The sequence below is a fragment of the Balaenoptera borealis genome (assembly GCF_965194805.1).
Source record: "Balaenoptera borealis genome assembly, chromosome: X".
NCBI lineage: Eukaryota > Metazoa > Chordata > Mammalia > Artiodactyla > Balaenopteridae > Balaenoptera > Balaenoptera borealis.
In genome coordinates this window covers 95,013,421-95,036,726 of record NC_138881.1, presented here as the reverse complement: position 1 = coordinate 95,036,726, position 23,306 = coordinate 95,013,421, and the positions used below count along the sequence as shown (strand labels likewise).

General features: G+C 38.7%; 1 pseudogene across 1 annotated transcript in view; it reads left to right on the top strand.

Annotated features, from left to right (window-relative positions):
- The window catches only part of LOC309620723 (short transient receptor potential channel 5 pseudogene), a 34,771-nt pseudogene that overhangs the window by 948 nt on the left and 10,517 nt on the right, over window positions 1-23,306 (top strand). The window lies entirely within an intron of this gene.

Genomic DNA, 23,306 nt, shown 5'->3' with positions numbered 1-23,306 from the left:
TAGTCCCATTCTCTCCTACTCTAATTTACCATTTGTACAGCCATAGGAGTCACCTTATAACATACAGCTTTCTTGATCACATTCTGTTTAAGAACCTAGACTGACTCCCCAATGCCCATAAGATCAAGTCCTAGCTTCTCAACCATATGTTCATATCCGCCAACAAACGAGTCCAGTTTACCTACTCCTACATACTTCTTTCTCCTCCCAAATACTGCCATACCCAAGACAGTGCCAATTCCCACCCTTGGCTTCTATCCCCACCCGATATATAACAGAGGTATTCTCCCAACTCCCACATCTGCCTGTCTAAATCCCACCCAGCCTTTAAGATTCAGCTCAGGTTCTACCTCTTCTGCATATCTTTCCTAACCACCTCACAATAATTCCAGCTAATCTTGATCTTTACAATTTTAATTAGTACCAGCTATACTCAAGGCACTGATCTCCTCGCTTCTTTAGAAATGGAAAAAAACTAACAGGTAAAATTTGGACCCATTTAATAAAGTCCTGCTCTGAAACAGAGAGATGGACATATGTTCACAAAGCCTTTGATGTCTGTTACTATGGAGAATGCCAAACCATCAGTTGAAGGGTTCCCTAAACTTTCTTCCTCCCAAGATGAAAGTAACATCTATTGGAACATCCAAACTGCACTTCATTCATGCCACATTACCCATTTGTTACACTATGTGAGAATTTTAGAATATGTGAGAGGTAAGAGACTTTGGATCATCAATTATACATTATACATGAGAAATCTGAGGTCCATTTCTGTTTCTTGTGCTTTCTGATGTTTTCTTTCCCTTTAGAAACCCACTGATGATAAATTACTAAAACAATTTTAGAAAGAAGTTCAGCAGTATGTATCTTTAAAAATGCTCCTGGCTTTTGACCCAGTAATTTGACTTCTGAGAAGTTGAGCAAATAACCTTGAATATATATATAAAAATCTTTATGTACAAAAGTATCTATCACTACTTTATTTATAACAGTAGAGATAAATGGAAGAAAGCCTAAGTATCCCCAACTGGAGACTATGGTATACCTGATCTGACCCAATGAAATATTATGTAGCCATTTAACATGATATTTTAACATATGATGGCATGAAACATACTGTGTCAGTGTCACCTAGCAGATCCACTTCCCCACGAGGGAAATTGGTGGTGGGAAGGGCAGGAGTTTTAAAAAGTGTTATTACAGATAATGATGTGTGGGAAATTCTTACAAAATATTAACTGAAGAAAACTGGATAGAAAAGGTACATAAAAGATGAACTCACTTAAAATGCATGAGGGGGGAAGACTGGAAATTTTTCCTTGTCTTAAGCCACATTGTTTGATTTTTTATGAGAATTCATGATTTGCTGGTTTAAGTAAATTTTTTGGAATTTTTATTTTAAAATAATTTCAGACACATAGAAAAGTTGTATGAACAGTACAATGAACTCCTGTGTACTCTTCACCTATATTCCCTAATTGTTAGCACAAAAAACTTGTAAAGTCCCTCTGCCCCATTTTATGAGGATTTGGTCAATAAGCTCCTATGTGAACATTGCCACTTTAGATTCCAAAGTACAGGGGTAACAGAAAGGGGACAAATACTCATTTCTCATAGCCTATGGGATCTGGGATGAAAGCCAACCCCAAGACTAATAATCAGATGCAAGACTTTTAACCAATTACACTGCATATTATTTGCTGTAATCAGTGTCATCCTATTCTGCCTTTCCCTTGACTACTTCAAGGAACATCATGCAGACAATGTGATAGAGTGTTGAGCAACAGATTTAAACTCCCCCATGCAGCTGAGTGACTTGAGGGAGACAAATATATATTTTTCGCTTGTGTCTTCACTCTAGAGAAAATGAAAAGCATTGATTTAATCCAGCTGCCAGCGGATCTACATAACTTGCCTGGACTTCGAAGAGAAGTGAAAAAGAGTTGAAGACCTTACAAAAATAAAAACACCATGTGTCCATAGCCATCAAAATGCATTATGCAAATGAAAGTACCCATATTTTAACATAGATACTGTATATTTCTACCCGGAATTTGGAAGAATTCTCTGTATTACAGACATTTTAGAGGTGGAAGAGACATTTGGGTCATCCAGCACTGTCCAATAGAACTTCCTGTAATGATGAAAATGTTCTATATCTGTGCTGTCCAATATGGTAGCCATGAGTCACCTCTGGTTATTAAGTGATCGAAATGTACCTGATGCAACTACGGAACTGAATTTTTATTTTATTTCATTTTAATTCATCTAAATTTAAAGAGCCACATGTAGCTAGTGACTACTGTACTGGACAGTGGAGATCTAGACCCTTTATCACTCTAAGTAGTTCCCCTTATCTTTCTGCACTTTCCCTGATAATCACATCCACTCCTAACAGCTCCAGTTACCACTTATAATGATGGTACTCAATCTTGGCTGCATGTTGCATTCACCTGGGGATCTGTTTTAAATGTCAGTGTGCCTGTGGGGAGAGGTGGGGGGTATTGTGACCCAAGCATGAGTGGTTTTTAAAAGCTCCTCAAGTGATTCTAATGTGCAGCCAGTGTGGAGAACCTTTGATCAATATGCTGATGACTCCCAATTCTATATCACCAGATCCCAATGCTGTGCTCCACATGCTGACAGGATCTGTCCTTCCTGATGTCCAGAAAAATAAAAAAACACCTCAAACACCAACATACCAAAATAGGACATCATTATGTCCATTGCCCTCACCCAAATCCTTCAAACTATAATTACTGGACTTATTTCTGCCATTTTGCTATTTGTTTTCCATACGTCTTATATATAGTTTTTGTTCCTCAATTCATTATGGCCTTCTTTTGTGTCTGATTTTTTGTAGTGTATCATTTTGATTCACTTCTCATTTCTTATTCTATATATGTTTTTAGTTATTTTCTTAGTGGCTACCCTGAGGATTACAATTAACATCTTCAGTTTATAGCAAGTTAGGTTGAATTAATAATAACTTAGCTTCAATAATATAAAAAATTCTTTTCCTATGCAGCTCCATCCCTCCTCCTCTATGTTGTTATTGTCACAACTTACATCTCTATATATTATGTGCCCATTAACATGGAATTATAATTTTTGTTCTATGCATTTGTATTCTAAACCATAAAGAAAAAAAAGAAAACTTCCAAACCAAAAGTACAATAATAGTGGCTTTTATACTTAGCTATGTAGTTACCTCTACCCGTGTTCTTTATTTCTTCATATGACTTTGAATTACTATCTAGCCTGAAGGACTCCATTTAGGATTTCTTATAAGGCAGGTTTACTGGCAATGAACTTCCTCAGCTTTTGTTTATCTGGGAATGTCTTAAGTTCACCTTAATTTTTAATGGGTAGTTTTGCAGGATATCAAATTTTGGTTGAGAGGTTTTTCTCTTTTTCTTTCAACACTTTAAATGTATCAACCCACTGCCTCCTGGCCTCCATGGTCTCTGAAGAGAAATTGGCTGTTAATTTTTATTAGGATCCCTTGTCTGTGACCAGTTGCTTCTCTCTCTGCTTTCCTGATTCCCTCTTTATCTTTGTCATTTGACAGTTTGATTATGTGTCTTGGTGTGGAATCTCTTTGAGTTTAACCTTCTTGGAATTTGTTCACTTTCTTTGAGATGTAGATTCATGTGTTTCCTCAAATTTTGGAAGTATTTGGCCATTATTTCCTCAAATATACTTTCTGCCACTTTCTCTTTCTCCTCTCCTTCTAGGACTCCCATTATGCATCTGTTGGTATACTTGATAGTGTCTCACATACTTATGATGTCCTATTCATTTCTCTTCATTCTTTTTTATTTTCTGATCCTCAGACTAGAAAATTTCAATGTATATATCTTCAGTTTCATTAATTCTTTCTTCTACTTTCTCAAGTCTGCTGTTCTGCATTTGGCTAACACTGCTGGGGAGGCTACTCCAACTCTGAGAAAATTCCAAGAGGTGTAAAAAAAAAGGCAGTCCTCTGAGCTGATTCCTCTTTTTCCACGAAGAAATTCAATACCTATGTACTGATCAGTCAAAACATACAATCACAATTCTTTGAGAACAAAATCCATATTTTCCCCCTCCCAGCACCAGCAAGCCACACTAGGAATATGAGCCACTGCCCCCATGGCTATCTCCAAGCTAAGGAGTGGGGGATGGTAAGCAGTTCAGTAAAAATGCCACAAAACTCTCTTACCAAAATGTAGTAGCTTCTTTCTTCATTAAGCACTACATATTATAAGTTTTTATTAGATTCCAGAGTTCAGAAAAGGTTGATTTGAACTGATGGGTTTTGCTAGGTTAATCATTGCATTAGTGGAGAGATGGGTTTTTGAAGTTCCCTACTCTGCCAATTTTTATCATGTCCTTTTTTTCTTAATCAAAATTTTTGTAGAATTTTTTATACATTTATCCTTTCATTTAACTTTAATTTTTTCCCAAGTGCATATAAAACCCAAATGGGATAGTTTTTGTAATTTATCTCTTAATTTGGGAAGAAGTTATACTTTTATTAGGTTGAGTCCTTCTATTCAGCAACATAGTCTGCTTCCCTATTCTCTCCTTCATTAACTTCTTTTACGTGAATCCTGTTCCTTTCTAGGTAAATTTATTCCTGGATGTCTTAAGATGTTGTCACTGCTCTGCACTGAAACTTTCCTTTTTAATTTCTGAGTGATGATGATTATTACTGATATAAAATTTTAAAGCTATTGATATTTTTATTTTTTTCTTGCATTATGTCACCTTACCAAAGTCTCTTCTTAGTTTTAACAGGTTTTTGTAAACTTTCTTGGGTGTTGTATTATACAATTATATTATCTGCATATAAAGGTAATTTTGTCTCCTGTGTTAAATATTTATAATATTTTCACGTCCTTCTCTTATTACATTAGTCGTAACCTTAAAACTGAATAATAGAGCTGATAATGGCATTCTTGATTTTAATGGCAGTGGGTCCAGTATTTCACAATTTATTATGATATTTATTATTGATTTGAGGTAAATAGTCTTTTGTGTATAGGTAGTTTACTTCTGTTCCAATCTTGCTTAGTTTTTTAAATAAATAGGTGCTGAATTATATCAGTTTTTTTCATCTACTGATATAATCATGTTTTCTTTCCTTTAAGTGGTTGTCTTATTTACTAACTGTATTGAAAATTTTCTCATACTGAACCCTGCTTGCACTCTTAAGATAAGTTCCACTTGGTCATAACGTATTATTCTTCAATTCACTTCTGATTTTCATTTGCTAATATTTTATTTAGAATTTTTAGAATTATTTTCATGGCTGAAATTGGTCTATAGTTTTCATTTTGGAGGATCATTATCACGTTTTGGCATTAAGATTATGCTAGCTCTCTAGAATTAATTGAGGAGTTTTATTCCTTTTTCTATAATCTGAAAATAGTTTTAATATCAAGATAACCATCTACATTTTTTAAGTTCTATATACAATTGTGAAACCACTTGAGGTGAATGACTTTTAAGTAATTTTTTTAATTTATTTTTTTATACAGCAGGTTCTTATTAGTCATCCATTATATACACATCAGTGTATACACGTCAATCCCAATCTCCCAATTCATCACACAACCACCCCCCACCGCCGCCGCTTTCCCCCCTTGGTGTCCATAAGCTTTTTCTCTACTTCTGTGTCTCAATTTCTGCTCTGCAACCCAGTTCATCTGTACCATTTTCTAGGTTCCACATATATGTGTTAATATACGATATTTGTTTTTCTCTTTCTGACTTACTTCACTCTGTATGACAGACTCTAGATCCATCCACGTCTCTACAAATGACCCAATTTCGTTCCTTTTTATGGCTGAGTAATATTCCATTGTATATATGTACCACATCTTCTTTATCCATTTGTCTGTCGATGGGTATAAGTTCCTTCCATAACCTGGCTATTGTAAATAGTGCTGCAAAGAACATTGGGGTGCATGTATCTTTTTGAATTATGGTTTTCTTTGGGAATATGCCCAGGAGTGGGATTGCTGGGTCATATGGTAATTCTCTTTTAAGTTTTTTACGGAACCTCAATACTGTTCTCCATAGTGGCTGTATCAATTGACATTCCCACCAACAGTGCAAGAGGGTTCCCTTTTCTCCACACCCTCTCCAGCATTTATTGTTTGTAGATTTTCTGATGATACCCATTCTAACTGGTGTGAGGTGATACCTCATTGTAGTTTTGATTTGCATTTCTCTAATGATTAGTGATGTTGACCAGCTTTTCATGTGCTTCTTGGCCATCTGTATGTCTTCTTTGGAGAAACGTCTATTTAGGTCTTCTGCCCATTTTTGGATTGGGTTGTTTGTTTCTTTAATATTGAGCTGCATGAGCTGTTTATATATTTTGGAGATTAATCATTTGCCCGTTGATTCGTTTGCAAATATTTTCTCCCATTCTGAGGGTTGTCTTTTCCTCTTGTTTAGGTTTTCCTTTGCTGTACAAAAACTTTGAAGTTTCATTAGGTCCCATTTGTTTATTTTTGTTTTTACTTCCATTACTCTAGGAGGTGGATCAAAAAAGATCTTTCTGTGACTTATGTCAAAGAGTGTTCTTCCTATGTTTTCCTCTAAGAGTTTTATAGTGCCCAGTCTTACATTTAGGTCTCTAATCCATTTTGAGTTTATTTTTGTGTACGGTGTTAGGGAGTGTTCTAATTTCATTCTTTTACATGTAGCTGTCCAGTTTTCCCAGCACCACTTATTGAAGAGACTGTCTTTTCTCCATTGTATATCCTTGCCTCCTTTGTCATAGATTAGTTGACCATAGGTGCATGGGTTTATCTCTGGGCTTTCTATACTGTTCCATTGATCTATATTTCTGTTTTTGTGCCAGTACCATATTGTCTTGATTACTGTAGCTTTGTAGTATAGTCTGAAGTCAGGGAGTCTGATTCCTCCAGCTCCATTTTTTTCTCTCAAGACTGCTTTGGCTATTCGGGGTCTTTTGTGTCTCCATACACATTTTAAGATTTTTTGTTCTATTTCTGTAAAAAATGCCATTGGTAATTTGATAAGGATTGCATTGAATCTGTAGAGTGCTTTGGGTAGTATAGTCATTTTCACAATATTGATTCTTCCAATCCAAGAACATGGTATATCTCTCCATCTGTTTGTATCATCTTTAATTTCTTTCATCAGTGTCTTATAGTTTTCTGCATACAGGTCTTTTGTCTCCCTAGGTAGGTTTATTCCTAGGTATTTTATTCTCTTTGTTGAAATGGTAAATGGGAGTGTTTCCTTAATTTCTCTTTCAGATTTTTCATCATTAGTGTATAGAAATGCAAGAGATTTCTGTGCATTAATTTTGTATCCTGCAACCTTACCAGATTCATTGATTAGCTCTAGTAGTTTTCTGGTGGCATCTTTAGGATTCTCTATGTATAGTATCATGTCATCTGCAAACAGTGACAGTTTTACTTCTTCTTTTCCGATTTGTATTCCTTTCATTTCTTTTTCTTCTCTGATTGCCATGGCTAGGACTTCCAAAACTATGTTGAATAATAGTGGTGGGAGTGGACATCCTTGTCTTGTTCCTGATCGTAGAGGAAATGTTTTCAGTTTTTCACCATTGAGAATGATGTTTGCTGTGGGTTTCTCATATATGGCCTTTATGATGTTGAGGTAGTTTCCCTCTATGCCCATTATCTGGAGAGTTTTTATCATAAATGGGTGTTGAATTTTGTCAAAAGCTTTTTCTGCATCTATTGAGATGATCATATGGTTTTGATCCTTCAATTTGTTAATATGGTGCATCACATTGATTAATTTGCATATATTGAAGAATCCTTGCAACCCTGGGATAAACCCACTTGATCATGTTGTATGATCCTTTTAATGTGTTGTTGGATTCTGTTTGCTAGTATTTTGTTGAGGATTTTTGCATCTATATTCATCCGTGATATTGGTCTGTAATATTCTTTTTCTGTAGTATCTTTGTCTGGTTTTGGTATCAGGGTGATGATGGCCTCATAGTATGCGTTTGGGAGTGCTCCTTCCTCTGCAATTTTTTGGAAGGGTTTGAGAAGGACGGGTGTTAGCTCTTCTCTAAATGTTGGATAGAATTCACCTGTGAAGCCATCTGGTCCTGGACTTTTGTTTGTTGGAAGATTTTTTTTTTTTTTATGGCTGTGTTGGGTCTTCATTTCTGTGCGAGGGCTTTCTCCAGTTGCGGCAAGCGGGGGCCACTCTTCATCGCGGTGCGCGGGCCTCTCACTGTCGCGGCCTCTCTTGTTGCGGAGCACAGGCTCCAGATGCGCAGGCTCAGTAATTGTGGCTCACGGGCCCAGTTGCTCCGTGGCATGTGGGATCTTCCCAGACCAGGGCTCGAACCCGTGTCCCCTGCATTGGCAGGCAGATTCTCAACCACTGCGCCACCAGGGAAGCCCTGTTGGAAGATTTTTAATCACAGTTTCAATTTCATTACTTGTGATTTGTCTGTTCATATTTTCTATTTCTTCCTGGTTCAGTCTTGGAAGGTTATACCTTTCTAAGAATTTGTTCATTTCTTCCAGGTTGTCCATTTTATTGGCATAAAGTTGCTTGTAGTAGTCTCTTAGGATGCTTTGTATTTCTGCAGTGTCTGTGGTAACTTCTCCTTTTTCATTTCTAATTTTATTGATTTGAGTCCTCTCCCTCTTTTTCTTGATCAGTCTGGCTAATGGTTTATCAATTTTGTTTATCTTCTCAAAGAACCAGCTTTTAGTTTTATTGATCTTTGCTATTGTTTTCTTTGTTTCTATTTCACTTATTTCTGCTCAGATCTGGATGATTTCTTTCCTTCTACTAACTTTGGGTTTTGTTTGTTCTTCTTTCTCTAGTTCCTTTAGGTGTAATGTTAGATTGTTTACTTGAGATTTTTCCTGTTTCTTGAGGTAGGCTTGTATGGCTATAACCTTCCCTCTTAGAACTGCTTTTGCTGCATCCCATAGGTTTTGGGTCGTGGTGTTTTCACTGTCATTTGTCTCTAGGTATTTTTTGATTTCCTCTTTGATTTCCTCAGTGATCTCTTGGTTATTTAGTAACGTATTGTTTAGCCTCAATGTGTTTGTGTTTTTTACGTTCTTTTTCCCTGTAATTCATTTCTAATCTCATAGCGTTGTGGTCAGAAAAGATGCTTGATATGATTTCAATTTTCTTAAAATTACTGAGGCTTGATTTGTGACCCAAGATATGATCTATCCTGTTGAAAGTTCCATGCACACTTGAGAAGAAAGTGTAATCTGATGTTTTTGGATGGAATGTCCCATAAATATCAATTAAATCTATCTGGTCTATTGTGTCATTTAAAGCTTGTGTTTCCTTATTAACTTTCTGTTTGGGTGATCTGTCCATTGGTGTAAGTGAGATGTTAAAATCCCCCACTCTTACTGTGTTACTGTCAAATTCTTCTTTTATAGCTGTTAGCAGTTGCCTTATGTATTGAGGTGCTCCTATGTTGGGTGCATATATATTTATAATTGTTATATCTTCTTCTTGGATTGATCCCTTGATCATTATGTAGTGTCCTTCCTTGTCTCTTGTAACATTCTTTATTTTAAAGTCTATTTTATCTGATATGAGTATTGCTACTCCAGCTTTCTTTTTTTTTTTTTTTCACACACACACACTGTATTTTATTTTTACAAGAGATAAATAGACCGACACCAAGCATTGTACATGGATGACCACAACAAAAGCAACACTGATTTCAATTACCAAACATGAAACACACTCATACTATGTCATAATATTGACATTCAGTCCAGTAATCCTTCACTGTAACAGCTCCTTTACTTTGCAGTGAAAATTGATTTGTATATTCTTTGCCTCTGAGTCCTTGTGGGATTTTTTTTTTTTTAATTCAGACAGAAAGTCACACAAATTATACTCATCCTCATCAGTTCACTCAGTCCCATGTAATTAATTTTTTTTTTCATCTTCATCTTTTGTTAGTACTTTTATGAGTTCATCAGTTTTTCATTAGTTCTGAAAATGCTTATTCATTCACTTCAGCAGTACAGTCAGTTACCAGAAACCTGTACTTGTCAGAGTCTTTTCCATGAATTTCTTGAAGATGAAACCCTTTTATAGGAACATATTTGCAAAATCATCAGAGTACACCCAGAACTGTCTGTAAATGACAAAAGACTTAAAAATGACCACGGTTAAAGATTTGATGAAAGTTCATAATAATGCAGTTGACAAGAAAATTAGTTATTTCTGAGATATACATTTTAAAGTAATAACTAGGATTATTACTTATAACATTATACCAGAACATATAAGATTTTTAGAAATTTCATGCAATGTCTGAAACATTTATATTAACATATTTCCATACATATTTCCATACAAATACAAATATAAGATTTTTAGAAATTTCATGTAATGTCTGAAACATTTATATTAACATATTTCCATACAAATACAAATATAAGATTTTTAGAAATTTCATGTAATGTCTGAAACATTTATATTAACATATTTCCATACAAATAACCCAATGAAAGTTTAGTATTAGTTGTTTTGTTTGTTTTTTTATACTGCAGGTTCTTATTAGGCATCAATTTTATACACATCAGTGTATACATGTCAATCCCAATCGCCCAATTCAGCACACCACCATCCCCACCTCACCGCAGTTTTCCCCCCTTGGTGTCCATATGTCCATTCTCTACATCTGTGTCTCAACTTCTGCCCTGCAAACTGGCTCATCTGTACCATTTTTCTAGGTTCCACATACATGCATTAATATACGATATTTGTTTTTCTCTTTCTGACTTACTTCACTCTGTATGACAGTCTCTAGATCCATCCACGTCTCAACAAATGACTCAATTTCGTTCCTTTTTATGGCTGAGTAATATTCCATTGTATATATGTACCACATCTTCTTTATCCATTCGTCTGTTGATGGGCATTTAGGTTGTTTCCATGACCTGGCTATTGTAAATAGTGCTGCAATGAACATTCGGGTGCATGTGTCTTTTTGAATTACGGTTTTCTCTGGGTATATGCCCAGTAGTGGGATTGCTGGGTCATATGGTAATTCTATTTTTAGTTTTTTAAGGAACCTCCATATTGTTCTCCATAGTGGCTGTATCAATTTACATTCCCACCAACAGTGCAAGAGGGTTCCCTTTTCTCCACACCCTCTCCAGCATTTGTTGTTTGTAGATTTTCTGATGATGCCCATTCTAACAGGAGTGAGGTGATACCTCATTGTAGTTTTGATTTGCATTTCTCTAATAATTAGTGATGTTGAGCATCTTTTCATGTGCTTCGTGGCCGTCTGTATGTCTTCTTTGGAGAAATGTCTATTTAGGTCTTCTGCCCATTTTTGGATTGGGGTGTTTGTTTCTTTGATATTGAGCTGAATGAGCTGTTTATATATTTTGGAGATTAATCCTTTGTCCATTGATTCATTTGCAAATATTTTCTCCCATTCTGAGGGTTGTCTTTTCGTCTTGTTTATGGTTTCCTTTGCTGTGCAAAAGCTTTGAAGTTTCATTAGGTCCCACTTGTTTATTTTTGTTTTTATTTCCATTACTCTAGGAGGTGGATCCAAAAAGATCTTGCTGTGATTTATGTCAAAGAGTGTTCTTCCTATGTTTTCCTCTAAGAGTTTTATAGTGTCCAGTCTTATATTTAGGTCTCTAATCCATTTTGAGTTTATTTTTGTGTATGGTGTTAGGGAGTATTCTAATTTCATTCTTTTACATGTAGCTGTCCAGTTTTCCCAGCACCACTTATTGAAGAGACTGTCTTTTCTCCATTGTATATCTTTGCCTCCTTTGTCATAGATTAGTTGACCATAGGTGCGTGGGTTAATCTCTGGGCTTTCTATCTTGTTCCATTGATCTATGTTTCTGTTTTTGTGCCAGTACCATATTGTCTTGATTACTGTAGCTTTGTAGTATAGTCTGAAGTCAGGGAGTCTGATTCCTCCAGCTCCATTTTTTTGCCTCAAGACAGCTTTGGCTATTCGGGGTCTTTTGCGTCTCCATACAAATTTTAAGATGATTTGTTCTAGCTCCGTAAAAAATGCCATTGGTAATTTGATAGGGATTGCATTGAATCTGTAGATTGCTTTGGGTAGTATACTCATTTTCACAATGTTGATTCTTCCAATCCAAGAACATGGTATATCTCTCCATCTGTTGGTATCATCTTTAATTTCTTTCATCAGTGTCTTATAGTTTTCTGCATACAGGTCTTTTGTCTCCCTAGGTAGGTTTATTCCTAGGTATTTTATTCTTTTTGTTGCAATGGTAAATGGGAGTGTTTCCATAATTTCTCTTTCAGATTTTTCATCATTAGTGTATAGGAATGCAAGAGATTTCTGTGCATTAATTTTGTATCCTGCAACTTTACCGTATTCATTAATTAGCTCTAGCAGTTTTCTGGTGGCAGTTTTAGGATTCTCTATGTATAGTATCATGTCATCCGCAAACAGTGACAGTTTTACTTCTTCCTTTCCAATTTGTATTCCTTTTATTTCTTTTTCTTCTCTGATTGCCGTGGCTAGGACTTCCAGAACTATGTTGAATAATAGTGGTGAGAGTGGACACCCTTGTCTCGTTCCTGATCTTAGAGGAAATGCTTTCAGTTTTTCACCATTGAGAATGATGTTTGCTGTGGGTTTGTCATATATGGCCTTTATTATATTGAGGTAGGTTCCCTCTATGCCCACTTTCTTACTCCAGCTTTCTTTTGATTTCCATTTGAATATCTTTTTCCATCCCCTCACTTTCAGTCTGTCTGTGTCCCTAGGTCTGAAGTGGGTGTTTTGTAGACAGCATATATATGGGCCTTGTTTTTGTATCCATTCAGCAAGCCTGTGTCTTTTGGTTGGAGCATTCAATCCATTCACATTTAAGGTAATTATCAATATGTATGTTCCTATTACCATTTTCTTAATTGTTTTGGGTTTGTTTTTGTAGGTCTTTTCTTCTCTTGTGTTTCCCACTTAGAGAAGTTCCTTTAGCATTTGTTGTAGAGCTGGTTTGGTGGTGCTGAATTCTCTTAGCTTTTGCTTGTTTGTAAAGCTTTTGTTTTCTCCATCGAATCTGAATGAGATCCTTGCTGGGTAGAGTAATCTTGGTTGTAGGTTCTTCCCTTTCATCACTTTAAGTATATCATGCCACTCCCTTCTGGCTTGTAGAGTTTCTGCTGAGAAATCAGCTGTTAACCTTATGGGAGTTCCCTTATATGTTATTTGTTGTTTTTCCCTTGCTGCTTTCAGTAATTTTCCTTTGCCTTTAATTTTTGCCAATTTGATTACTGTGTGTCTTGGCGTGTTTCTCCTTGGGTTTATCCTGTATGGGACTCTCTGCGCTTCCTGGACTTGGGTGGCTATTTCCTTTCCCATGTTAGGGAAGATTTCCACTATAATCTCTTCAAATATTTTCTCGGGTCCTTTCTCTCTCTCTTCTCCTTCTGGGACCCCTATAATGTGAATGTTGTTGCGTTTAATGTTGTCCCAGAGGTCTCTTAGGCTGTCTTCACTCTTTTCATTCTTTTTTCTTTATTCTGTTCCATGGCAGTGAATTCCACCATTCTGTCTTCCTGATCACTTATCTGTTCTTCTGCCTCAGTTATTCTGCTATTGATTCCTTCTTGTGTAGTTTTCATTTCAGTTATTGTATTGTTCATCTGTGTTTGTTTGTTCTTTAATTTTTCTAGATCTTTGTTAAACATTTCTTGCATCTTCTCAATCTTTGCCTCCATTCTTTTTCCGAGGTCCTGGATCATCTTCACTATCATTATTCTGAATTCTCTTTCTGGAAGATTGCCTATCTCCGTTTCATTTAGTTGTTTTTCTGGGGTTTTATCTTGTTCCTTCATCTGATACATAGCCCTCTGCTTTTTCATCTTGTCTATCTCTCTGTGAATGTGGTTTTTGTTCCACAGGCTGCAGGATTGTAGTTCTTCTTGCTTCTTCTGTCTGCCCTCTGGTGGATGAGGCTATCCAAGAGGCTTGTGGAAGTTTCCTGATGGGAGGGACTGGTGGTGGGTAGAGCTAGCTGTTGCTCTGGTGGGCAGAGCTCAGTAAAACTTTAATCCACTTGTCTGTTGATGGGTGGGGCTGGGTTCCCTCCCTGTTGGTTGTTTGGCCTGAGGTAACCCAACACTGGAGCCTACCCAGCTCTTTGGTGGAGCTAATGGTGGACTCTGGGAGGGCTCACGCCAAGGAGTACTTCATAGAACTTCTGCTGCCAGTGTCCTTGTCCTCACGGCAAGGCACAGCCACCCTCTGCCTCTGCAGGAGACCCTCCAACAGTAGCAGGTAGGTCTGGTTCAGTCTCCTATGGGGTCACTGCTCCTTCCCCTGGGTCCCAATGCACACACTACTTTGTGTGTGCCCTCCAAGAGTGGAGTCTCTGTTTCCCCCAGTCCTGTTGAAGTCCTGCAATCAAATCCCACTAGCCTTCAAAGTCTGATTCTCTAGGAATTTCTCCTCCCATAGCCAGACCCCCAGGCTCGGAAGCCTGACGTTGGGCTCAGAACCTTCACTCCAGTGGGTGGACTTCTGTGGTATAAGTGTTCTCCAGTTTCTGAGTCACCCACCCAGCAGTTATGGGATTTGATTTTATTGTGATTGCACCCCTCCTACCGTCTCATTGCAGCCTCTCCTTTGTCTTTGCATGTGGGGTATCTTTTTTGGTGAGTTCCAGTGTCTTCCTGTCGATGATTGTTCAGCAGTTAGTTGTGATTCCGGTGTTCTCGAAAGAAGGAGTGAGAGCATGTCCTTCTACTCCGCCATCTTGAACCAATCTCCAGTCATTAGTCCACATGTCCTACATTTGCTCACTCTTCTCAAGGCTTAAGGTCTCATCTCTTCAGTATCTTTTATTGCAATATTCACTTTACTGTGGAAGCCTGGAACCAAACCCACAGTATCTCCAAAGTATGCATGAATGAGAAGTCCACAGGCTGACTGACTTCAGGTGAAGTTTGATCCTACAACACAATATGTCATCAAGGACCCGTTTATTTCCTTCCCTCTGCTGTGCTTTCCTTGGTGTCTCTTGAAGTGAATGACTTTTAATTGGTAGATATTTCAAACTATTTTAATATCCTCTATGATTAGTAATATGCTCTGGTTTTCTATTTGTTTGTGGTTTAATTTTGGTAATTTTCCAGAAAATGCTATCACTTAGGTTGTGTTCAGCTTCTTGTAACAGAAAAGCATGCCTAAAAGTGGGTTAACAAAAAGGGAGCTTTCATCTCACACAACTAGAAGTCTAGAGGTTGAGCAGCTCCCGGATTGGTTAATTCAATGGCTCAAAGACATCACAAAGGACCCAACTTATGCCATTCTCAATGTGGAGGCTGCATCTTTTAGGTTGGCGTTCTTCATAGTCCCAAGATGGCTACCAAAGTCTTTGGTGTCACATGCAAATGACAACATTCAGAGGCAAAAAGGGGAAATATTTCTTTTTTTTACATCTCTTTTTTAGAACAAAGTAACTTTTCCCAGAAGCCCTCTAGTACATCTCATTGGGCAGAATTGTACCAACTGCTCAAATCTAGGTCAATCACTGCCCAAAGAAATGGAATTACCAATATTGACTTAGTCTTAGACTAATTAAGACTCTTTCCTTGAGGTGAAAGGGTGGCTTCTTGCCTAAGCACTTGGCTACATGGAGGGGAGGAGGTTAAACATACAAGAAAAAGTAGAGCTTGGGACTTCTCTGGTGGTCCAGTGGTTAAGACTTCATGCTTCCAACGCAGGGGGTACGGGTTCAGTCCCTGGTCAGGGAACTAAGATCCCACATGCCGTGCAGTGTGGCAAAAAAAAAAAAACAGAAAAGAAAAAGCAGAGCTCTACTGACAGAGCATTCCCCCATCTCTATCCTTACCACTATTTCATGTAGTAATTTAATACATATCTATTGAGAGCCTACTACGTGCCAGGTTTTGTATATAGAGTAGTAAACATGACAGATAAGGTTCTTGCTACTATGGAGTTTACATTTTGTTTGGGGGAGCTAGATGTTAAAACAATAAACAAAAATGTGAGTATTTCAAATAGTAATAAGTTCTTCAAGAAAATCAAGTCTGTATGATGAGAAGAGGGTGACATGAAGGGACTTGCTCCATTAGAAATGTGTTCTTGGGAGGCTTACTGAAAAGATGACATTTGATTTGAAATCTACATGATAAGAAGGAAACTGAAGGTCTAGTAGAAGAGGATTATAGGCAGTGAACCACATGCGCTAAGGTCCCAAGGTGATCACGTGCTTGAGAGTTTTGAAGAATAGAAAGACAGCCAATGTTCTCTTAAAATGAGGTGGATGGACCTAGAGACTGTCATACAGAGTGAAGTAAGTCAGAAAGAGAAAAACAAATACCGTATGCCAACACATATATATGGAATCTAAAAAAAAAAAAAGAAATGGTTCTGAAGAACCTAGGGGCAGGACAGGAATAAAGACACAGACGTAGAGAATGGACTTGAGGACATGGGGAAGGGGAAGGGGAAGCTGGGACGAAGTGAGAGAGTGGCATGGACATATATATACTACCAAATGTAAAATAGATAGCTAGTGGGAAGCAGCCACATAGCACAGGGAGATCAACTTGGTGCTTTGTGTCCACCTAGAGGGGTGGGATAGGGAGGGTGGGAGGGAGACGCAAGAGGGAGGAGATATGGGGATATATGTTTATGTATAGCTGATTCACTTTGTTATACAGCAGAAACTAACACACCATTGTAAAGCAATTATACTCCAATTAAAAAAAATACCATTGTGTTTTATATACCCACACCTGAGCACCTGCTGTGTCCGTCATCTAGAATGACCATCCTTACGTTGCTGTCTAGCAAACTCTTACCAACCCTTTAAGACATAGCTCAAATATTTCTCTTCAATTTTCTCCCCAGGTAGAGTTGAACACTTCCTCCTACTACATAGTGTCCCTACTATATATTAGACTCCATATCAGACCATAGTACATTTAACTTATTTTCATTTTATCCCTCTCTCTGTACTTGGAAATGTTTGAAGACAAGGGCTATGTCATTTATATATGTATATTTGTATTCCCTACCACCAAGTGTTCTGGGCATGACAAATACTAGTTGCATAACAAGTATTAAACTGAAACATCGAGTATCTACTATTCCTGGCACTATTATAGGCATTATGGAGCATACAAAAGAATCTACCTTCATTGAAGTAGTTCAGAATGTAGACTCTAGCGTCAGAAGCTTGGCTCTTATCCCCTTCCCACCACTTACTAACTATGTGAACTTAAGCAACTTACTTAACCTCTCTGTGCCTCAGGTTCCTTATCTGTGAGGTGGGAGATAATAATGGCAACTGTCTGAAAGTGAGGAATAAATTAAATAATGTATGTGAAGCATTTAGCACACACAGTATCTGGCACATGATAAGTGCTTCATGTTAATTTATTATTTATAAATTAATGAAATTATTGGATTGATAAGATTTATACAAATGAAAAGCATAATACTACAAACACACCACTACGCAGGATGGTCTAAAGTGCCTTTTGAAACAAGATATTATGGTGTCTTGATCTTGCTGAACGAGAAATGAAGAAAGAAACAGCCACAGTGTAACCTGTCTTGGCCTGACCATGCTAGAGAACTGTGCTCACTTCTGAGCAGCATACTTTAAGAAAAACAAAGTATAGTATAACTAGAATCAGACCACTAGGATGCTCATAATTCTAGAGAAGGGGAGACTCCTGGGGGCAGAGAGGAACCTGAGAGCTGAAATCAAGCACGCAAAGGATTGTTATGTAGAAGAAAGGAGAGCTTTGCTCGATACTGCTCTAGAGAGCAGAACTAGGGCCATGGAAGAGAAGCTGTAGGCAGGTGATTTCAGCAGGACATCAACGAGCATTTGCTGAATGTCAGCACTCACCATGAAGGTGAGAAAGTGGTGAGTGTCTCATCAGTGGAGGTGCTCATTAAATGAACAATCACTTAACAAGGATATTGCCAAGGGGATTTTTTCACTGGACAGGGGATTATTCTAGATGACCTTTGAGGTCCCTTGCAGGAGGCTCAAGATCTGGACCTTTCTGGGAAAGATTAGTGTTACTACATTAAAATTAGGAAGTTCTAAAAGTGGTATTCTTAAAGGAGTCAAAATGCTCTCGAAATCAACGCACACACACACACACACACACACACACACACAGGTACATACACACAAGCTTCCTCTGACCAGCCCACCCCTGTGGCTATGTGCATGAAGTTTCCACTTTAGTCACTCATTGGATTGGGCATTCAAGGTTCTTGTTCAAATGTAATTTTTTACTAGATGAGGTATGGCTTTAAGTGACTTAGCTGTTATCTTCATCTTCTATCACAGTGCCTGGTACATATTCATTGAATGTTTATTATTCACTTGAGATTGTACAAGTTTATCAAATTAAACTGACTTTCCTTAAAGGACTCTGAAGAGACGGACAAGTAGACAGATAAGCTTGGATAAGAGCAAGACGTCAAAAGGGTTTCACCATTCAAACTCAATCCTCATGGCACAGGGGGCAAGCCACACACAGATCCCATGTCCTTCCAAAGGCACCATTTTTTTCGTTAGATGAAAAGCCAGGCTTTCCTCCTCACAGACAAAGTCCTGAGCTGGGCAACGATCTGGGCTGGGATTTGGTGAGAATACTTTGCATCCTGGCCTTCTGCCCAGCCCATTGATGTAGCTCTTTAAATCGCATCATTTAAACCCACAAATGTCACAGATCCCATTAGACAAACTCCTCTGGCTAGCAGCACAGAAAAGAAGGAACATGATAAGCCCCCTGAGGCAGCCTGATTGACCATTCCTAATCTTTCATGCTTGGGGGACTACACTGGGAGTAGGGTTCACTCATAGAATGGCATGAAGTGCTGGCTGGTTTCATTTCATTCAGTTAAGGATACACCTCAAGGCCAGTGCATAATGATGGGAAAGCCAGCCTCACCTCCTGGCTTAGGTTAATGGCAGATGAGTGCAGTCTGCCAAGTATAAAGGTAAAGGGTGATGGAAAGGAACCTCCCCTATAATCTATCTTCAAGAGATGCCAGAAATTCCATCATTAGTTACTTATTCCTGGAATAATGACAGAGTAGGACTAACAGCAAGCCTATGGAGAAAGAATTAGCCTCAGAGCTTGGAGCAAGGCTGAGGCTAAAGCTGTAAGTGAGGGTCAAATGGCGCCAGCTTTGGGGATTGGCAGAGGGCAGGAAACTAGGCAAAGTCATTAGACATCTAAAGAAGCCTGCATGTAGACAAACAATATAGGGAACCCATTTTTACATCACTCTCAGCGTGTAGTGTAGAGGTGGGCATGAAACCATAAAAGAGATTTCCAGGCCTCTCCTTTCCCCTCCATCACATCTTTCATGTCCTTCTAAACATACATCTCTTTACTCCCAAGGCCACAGCAACTTTCCTAATCAAGGAATCCACATTAAGGTGTTATTAGCTATTGGCCACATGATTTATTATTCCTTCCAGGGGTAGTTTTAGAGATGTAGTGCCTTAAAGCAAAGGAGTGACTCTCTAATAGTACATCTCAGGCAAACCTCTGGAGGAAAGATTTTTTTTCTCTACAGAGGAATACCATGAGGCTTCTCATAACACAGCCCACTGGAAACGCAACAGACCAGATTAATTTCAAATGCAAGAGGTGAAAAGTAACACTAGACTCTGAATTGACTATATATCATCCAATCATACTCACTTCAAGTCACAAATTTACCGTGATTTTACTGTCCTCTCTCTTTGCTACTGTAACCCACACATCTGGCATAGAGTGAGAGTTCAATTAATGGTACTTTTTGTTGCTTTCATTATCATTACTATTAGAAGCAGTAGTAGTATCAGTGCTGCCCCAGTACCTGGCACAGTTCCTGGGACATATTAATTATTCAACTATAATAATTATTTTATTGCACTGGCTCCTGGCATAGTGCCTGGCACACAATAGGGCACCAATTGAGTTAGTTCCCTTTGTTCTCATCTTTCCCTGGGATACATTTGTCTTCAGTTTCCCCCCAAGCTGCACCTTGCTAAAGTGGGCACAGACCTTCCTGTAGCGATAATGCTTAGCCCAGCACCACAAGTGACACCATATGAGAAGACATCTAGCCTTCTCTTCCATGTTAGCCCCTTAAGTGGCAAATGGGCAACAAGTGTCTAAGATCATTTTTTTTATATGGGGAAAGTGAGGTTTTGAGCTATTGCCTTGTAATTTTAGTTTACCTCTAGTCCCTGTATCCTATTATAGCCTTAAAAATATGCCCCCACCACTATCTCCCAACTAGGCTATGATCAATCTCACCACCTTTGTTCGTGTGGTACCTGAACTACCCTCATATTTTTACACTAAATTCATCCTCCAAGGACTGGGTAACAGCTACCTTCTCCATGAAACCTTCTCTGAGACTTCCAGCCTCACAGAGCCCTTTCTGAAATCCCAAAGCATCAAATCAGTAGCACACAATTTAGCCCTTCGTTCTGTGGCTGCACCAACCTCCTTAACTAGATTGTATTTGCTCATTAAACATCCATCTGTTGAGCACCCATCATGTTCCAGAGCCTGTGTAAGTGCTAGGAAGGCAGGAATCAAGGTACTCCTACCCGAATGGCAGGAAGACAAACACGCAGTTGAGTGACATTGGAGAAATGTGATCTGGGTGCCAGTGGGGAACTCAGAGGGAGATTGGCTAACTTTCTGAGGGTCTTGGGGGAAGGCTTCACAGAGAAGGGGACCTATGAGCAAGGTGCTGAAGTAGAGAGAAGTTAGTTAAGTGGAGAAGGTGGGATGAAGCCATATGCAAACGCACGGTCATGAAAGGGCAACTCAGAGAACATGACTCAGTATGGCTAGAACTTGGGGAGAGATGGAGAGAGATGAGAGAATATCATGGAAGGTTTACTCATTCATTCATCAAATATGTATCAAGCATCCAGGGTGTGAAAAACAGGACAGATGCAACTGCACTTGAGCTTTAAAGCAAATTGGACTGAACAGACGATTACCCAGGAAGACAAAGAAATATGTCTATGTAACTAGAAATTCTGATTAGCATCAAGAAGGAAGAGAAAAGGCTACAATGGAGAGAAGAATATGAAGGAACCACTTTATAATACAGGGTAGTTAATTAGGGCTTCTCTGAAGAGGTGACATTTTGTTGAGGCTTGAAAGATGAAAAGAGCTGGAGAAGAGTATTCCAGGAGATGATCCAAGGTCTTGAGGTGGGAGAAAGCTTGGCATGTTGGAAGAATCAAAAGAAGCTCCACAGGGCTAAAGAATAGTGGATAAGAGTGAAAGAGTGGCTTAAGATGACATTGGAGAGGTAAACACAAGCCAAGACCTAGTAGATCTCAGAAAGGAGTGTTGATTTCATCACAAGAGCAGTGGGATACTCACCAAGGAGAGTGAAATGGGATCAGATTTGTGGTTCACAGGATAACTTGGGGGTGGTGTGGAAGACGATCTGGAGGGGGAGAGAATGGAGTCAGGATAACTAAGTATAAGGAGGTGGAATGGTCCAGGTGAGAGATGACGAAGGCAGGGACCTTTTCTTTCTTCTGTTCCAAAAGTGACTAGCTCAGTGCTAGGCACATGGAAGGCTTCCACTGTGTTCATATTGATTAATTAAATAAATATAAACTGAATTGGGTTGTTGAGTCTCTTTTCAGGAGGTCACACTGTCCCTTCTTTCTCCTCCCTTTTTTCTTTATAACAGAGACAAGGAGTCATTCTACAATTAGTATTATTAAAGTAATTTGCTGTTTAGTGACAAATGCTTCCTCTAAATGCCACTTTCCTTTAGTCATTGCTGAGTTACTTCAAAGTAGCACAAGAAAATATCAGTGCTTCTCAAGACAGCCAAGCAGCACTCTTCTCTCCTGAGAGTTGGATGTAGAGAGAAATTTGTCATTTGGGCCTGTTCAGGGCAAGAGGCAACACTAACCTTCAAATACCAACTTCCCAGAAGATCACAAGTACATGAATTGCAAATGCCACTTGGTATAATATATGCCTCTCACTCTGCCAAAGCAGAGATATAATTACCTGGAAGAGTAAGGCAAATGTTTGTGGAAGCTGCGTGTCTTCATCTTCTCTTACATCCAGGAGATGAGACAAGAGGCCCTTTATCACATTTCCGTTTCTTTTTGCTGGCAAAACAGTTCGGTAATGAAAGACACTTAAATGGATTCATCCAGACTCAGCCTCCAGAGGGTTCTGGAGGTCCCAGGGATGGTAGGGAAAGGGGAGTCAATCACCTAATGGGTCTGAGCCTCATCTTCTCCCATGGGGAGGATAATCATTCCCATCTTATAGGGTTAGTACAAGGAGTCAATGAGGAATGTGCATGAATTTAATCTGCAAACTACAAGAGCTCTATACTGTGATTCATTCTATGCAATTAATGGCAAAGTCTGTCTTTTATTCTTGGTCTCCCAGAGAAAGTTAAACATATTGTAGGAACTCAATAATAGGTTTTTGCTTTGAAATCACTTCTGTTAAAATCTGGCTTTAGATGTGGTACATGTAAAACAGGCCGTTCATTTCTCAGAATTGAATCAGACAGATTCTCATATCTGTCAGCTGCTTGGTTTGGAATCATGGAGGAGAAAAATCATGAGTGGGCAGAGGGGGTAGTGGCTTAATCTGTTGGAGTCAATACCCCTTCCCCAGTGAGCAGCAATAAGAAGAATGTTTCAGTTAGCACTACAGCAGGGTTTCAATCCAGGATCTGCATCTGGGGCAGCTGCAAATGTAATCCTACAAACTAGCACAGGCCCACAGGCCCAGGGTCCAAAGGAAATTGGCCAAAGATGAGGTCCAACTTTGCATCACCAGTCAGAAGTGTTATCACGAGTATTTTCAGACAGCAGAAGGGAAGGAAGAAACTAACTTGTGCCATGTCTCAGGAGGTTTCCTCTGGGCCAGTTGCTTTAATCAGCCATTGTCTCATTTAACTCCCACAGTAGCCTTATGAGGTGGGAATTAGTGTTTAGCGTGGAGCCTGGCACAATTAATGTTATTAATATCAATAAGCTTAATAATAATAAACTGAAGCACCGTGAGCTTGAGTAACTTACCTAAGGTCGCAGACCTGGTAAAGCCAGGATTTGAACCCATGTCTTTCTGACCCAGAAACCAGGGCTTTTTCTGCTATGCTCCTTTGCAAGAGGAGAAGGATGGTGGCTTTAAAACAGGTGAGGATTTTCCAAGTCATTAGCAAGGCTGCCTTCATAACTGGCCACTTGAGACCTACAGGTATCTAAGAATATCTTTGGTCTCCT